A 4,774-nucleotide genomic window follows, 5' to 3' on the forward strand; every position below is an offset into this window, starting at 1 on the left:
TTGTTGTGTTGTCGTTTCTTCCCAGTTTTCTCTTGTTTTTTCCTTCAATGTTTTTCATTCATTGGTTTTCCTTTCCTACTTTTAAGTAGACATTTTTGAAAAATACTAGCTGATTTGAAAAAGTGTTCATGTTTTTAAAAAAAGTTTGCATGTACAAAAAGGTTTGTAATGTTTTAGAAAAAAACTGGTGTTTTCAAAACTATTTGTGTTTCCAAAAAGGTTCACAATTTATGTTTTTCTCATTTTTACATAATATTTGGAAAATACAATCAATGTTCTCATTTTAAATTTTGGGTAAAATTCAAAAACATTTACAATTTCAAAATTTGTCTTTGTCTTTGATTTTTTTTGTGTTTTTATACTAGGTACACATTTTTTAAAAATAGTCATTTCCAAAATAATTCTATTTTTTTCTTAAAATGGCTACTACAGTGCTACTTCCTTACCAATTCAATATAACCATTGTTGACACTGTCGCGACTCTAAAAACATCTTATAAAAATTATAGAGTAGTTTTTTTTGACGGGATTATAGAGGGAGTAGTTACTACATTGCCTTGCTGCAGTGATTGGGCGTTGCAGCAATTTGCCGCTTCAATGGGCTCCTGTGGGCTGCTCCTATGCAGCTCGCTACTGTTGAACACAGTGAGCATTGCATAGGAGGTCCGGTCGACAAATTGAGGCAAGAAGCGGCATATAGCAAACACGAGATCCATGTTTGTTTGTTTTTTGAGAAATCTCGCCCTGACCCAAAACAATATTCATTTTTTTAATCAAAACATGTTTGCTTTATTCAAATGCAATGTTCATGGGAATACAATCGATATCTGGCAGGTTTATAAGCCACACATTGTGCCCGGGCTCCAGACCAAAAGCATGTTTAGCAAGGCTGTGTGCCTCGACATTAGAATCTCGCCCTTCAAAGATGAAGAAGCACTGCTAGAAATTTATAGTTGTCTCATTGATCTCCCTTACTATAGGGGCATACATACCTCCCGTTTTGTTCTGAATGTCTCGTACTACGCCTTGGCAGTCAGATGCAGTCACCACTCTAGCCAAATAGAGATCTGCTGCCAGCAAGAAGGCTTCACAACATGCCAATGCCTCCAAAGTAGCGGGATCGGTCATACCTCCGTATTTTATGCATGAAGCCCCCAAAAACACCCCTTCAGAGCTCCTACAAACAGCACTCAAAGATCCTTCATTTAGGTCTCTTGCAACTGCACTGTCAACCCTCAGTTTGGCTACCCCGGGCATAGGAGCAATCTACCGCACCCGGCTGTGAGATGGGCCGGCAGCGGGCTGTCGTGTTAACTGTATTGGTTTGCAGTATTGTAATTCGGAGATACTTCATGATGAAATTGTTTGGGTCATCTTGGGTAAAGGCAACACAACTTGGGCCGTCCCTAGGACTACAGCCAATGCCTTGTTTCATATACTCCCTCGGATCTGCTGAGAAGACAAACTCCCTCCCATCCATATTAATTATCATTGATTTAGTTTAAAGTTGTACTAAATCAATGATAATCAAAATGGATCCAATGGAGTAGTGTTTTTGTCCTCAAAACAAATAAGTCGACTATTCTTCTATCCTCAAAAAAGAAAGAAGTTGTCGAACAATTTTCTCCATAAAGTTTTTCAGTAGAATTTTTGTGGAATCATAAGTCAACATTATTTCCACTATTACATTACAGACTTATCCATCGACGTAAATTGAAGCCCAATCGCCTCTATGGGCAGAAGGTGAGTTGGTAGTCTGATCCGACGGGGCAGGTGAAGGTGCTGCTCTTGTCGTCGTAGGCGTAGCTGTAGGCGTCCGGGCAGTGCCCCTTGAAGAAGCGCGAGTAGTCCGTCGGCCCACAGGTCGACGGCGTGAGCGGCGGCTTGCAGCAGTACTGGGGGGTGCCGAACTTGACGCAGGCACTCACGCAGCCTCCGTCCACCTTCAGCTCCGACGGGCACTTTGCGTTGATGTCCGCGGCACAGTTGATTGCGTGGCAGCTGCCGCCGGTAGGCCCAAAGCTCATCGGCATGTTGAATCCGTCGACAAGGGAGACGTCGTAGAAGTCGGGGCTGCCGCCCTTACCCAGCGTGTACTCGGCGAGCGTGGCAGGTGGCTTCCCGCCGGCGGCGCAGGCCAGCATGCCGCCACAGTCGCCCGTGGTGCACGACCCGCGGCCGCTGGCATCGAAGTTGCAGCCGGTGCGCCCCCAAATCCTTCCACCAGCCGTGCCCGGGGGAACTTGAATGGCCCCCGCTTGACCCGCCGACCGGGTAGGCGCCTGGCCACACCGTGTAGGGGCACTTGTTGAGTAGGTGGACAGTGATACCGTCGGTGGCAGCAATTGCGAGGAGAAGAGCAAGGATGAAGCTAAGTGAAGATGCCATGGTCGCCATTGTTGTTGTGTTGCCTCTGTAGTGAACGATGGAGGACCGGGGATGCTCCTGGATGCTAAATATAGATATTTTTTATATCTGTGTAAATGTGCCCTCTTACATGCATTTTAAATGGCATTAATGTGCCAAATTATATACCTCCGTATAAATATAAGCACTCATTTATATGATCTTAATGAGCCACGGTGGCGTTTCCATCAGGCGATTAATACGTACTCCCTCCGTTTTTAAATACAAGTCTTTTCGGGGTTTTAGTATAAACTACATACGGATGTATATAGACACATTTTATAGTGTAGATTTACTCATTTTACTTCGTATGTAGTCCGTAGTATAAAGTATCTTAAAAGACTTATATTTAGGAACAAATAGAGTACGACAAGAAGGCCGGACATATTGAACGGATTCTCGATTTCCGTTCATTTCCACGGCTGCTCAAGATTAAAACGGTTAGCCATGCAGCGATTTTTTTGTTTCAAAGGAGGCAAAATTTTGCCTCATCGTATTAATATTGACGCCGATAAGTTTGAACCTTCGGTTTTTTACCATGGTAAACTAATTTTTTTATGATAATTTTAGTTGACGCGAGACTGACAAATTTAGTTGACAAACATAGTAAGTCTGTCTTAGTTTATTTCATGCCAGAAAATTGCCGAGCTTACCAACAACTAAAACTTGCCATCCCCTGGTCAACTAAACTTATCATTTCCTTATTAACTAAGAGATGAGTACATGAGAACAAAGACGGTGTCTACTATCACGACATCAACAAGCTCAGGCGTTTGGCAGCCGCCATCCCCATAAAATGGACTCCGCTCTAATCCTCGCAATTATTACATTCAACATGGAAGTGACCTTATTAAAAATCCTTGCGTTCCTCTCATTGCAAATCCCCCATGACGTGAGCATGATAAGAGACGCAAACTCTTTTCTAATATTGCCATTGGCGTTGATCAAGGCGAACCACCTATCTTTTGATGGAGGTGTAGTTGGTCCATGATTCAATACCCACATGTGTCAGCCCAGTCAAGTCCGGATGCTGTCCCAGATGAGCTTGGTGTATTTACAGTGGCTTGGCATATTTACATTGAACATAAGGTGTGTCACCGTCTCCGCTCCCTCTTGCACAACTGGCATAGCCTGCAGTTAGGCCATCTGCTACGTTGATGTCGGTCAGCCATCCAAATGCGATCTTGCAGAACTAGCCACACAAAAAAATTGTGCTTGGGCAGTGCCCAATTGGACCATACCGCCGGCCTCATCTTGCAGGTGACTCAATCGACGAGTTGAGAATGATATGCAGAAAAGGTCAACCTCCAAACGATTTGGTACTCGACCTTGACATTGAGGTTTTACCTCGTGTAGGCCAACCCATAGCTCAGAGAATTGAATGAGGTCCTGAACTAAGAGGCCCAAACTTATGTTGATGTTTTGAATCCAAATACCATTCTCCCTCGATGAATGGAGCCCGCTTGGAGATTGCAAAAATGGATGGTGCTATGTATTTGGGTTTGTGGCCTCCTAGCAAAGAAGAGTACCAAAAAGGTGCAGTTTTCCCATCTCCAATAATTATCGTGGTGCAATTGTTGATGAGATTCATATCGCTCTCATCGCAAGGGTGCCCCAAGTTGATCCAAACACAACCGGGGTCCTTCCAGGCTACCCATGGCCATCATACATGAAGCGCCCTTGTGAATTTGTCCATATCAAGAGTGCACAGTCCTCCAAATTCCTTAGGCGTGCACGCGAGGTCCCAATTTTATTTGCACTTTCTATACACCTTATCTATTCCAACCCATAAGAATGCCCTTTGAATCTTCACAGTAGCGTGCATGATCCCCTTGGGAGGCCGAAGTGACGTGAGGTGATAGATTGCTTGCGATGTGATGACGGATTTTATCCAAGCACACCTACCTACCATCATGATGAACTTCCCATTTCCACACCTAACCTTACTAGTGATCTTGTCAAGAAGGTATTGGAAGTCAACGCTTCACAGCAGGTGCACCGCTAGAGGGAGGTCGAAGTATCGCAATGGGAACTGGGACCGCATAGTCGGCAAGGCGGCCAGGATAGCATCAAGATTAATGCCTGCGCATCTGAATGGGGCAACCAAACTTTTCTGAACATTTGTTAATAAGCCAATGACTTCTCCAAAACTTTGCAGAATGCCGCTAGCATATGAATATCCTCTTCTATCGGTGAGGGATAACGACACCGATATCGCTGCCATCGTGTAGTCTAGGAGACCCAAATTAAGCCCCCTTCGACGCCGGTCTTGTCGCCACCATGGCCAATGCTAGCGACAACGGCGGTAGGTGAGATGCCGAGATCGAGGCCTCGCAACACTATGGATGGGGCCCTCGGCGTCACCTTGG

The 4,774-nt window shown here is 44.8% G+C and overlaps 1 pseudogene; it reads right to left on the reverse strand.

The window, feature by feature from the left end:
• Positions 1-1,628: 1,628 nt before the first annotated feature.
• On the reverse strand, positions 1,629-2,387 carry LOC119307091 (annotated as a pseudogene).
• Between the last annotated feature and the right edge of the window lie 2,387 nt (positions 2,388-4,774).

Source organism: Triticum dicoccoides, chromosome 5B (genome assembly GCF_002162155.2).
Source record: "Triticum dicoccoides isolate Atlit2015 ecotype Zavitan chromosome 5B, WEW_v2.0, whole genome shotgun sequence".
Classification (NCBI taxonomy): domain Eukaryota; kingdom Viridiplantae; phylum Streptophyta; class Magnoliopsida; order Poales; family Poaceae; genus Triticum; species Triticum dicoccoides.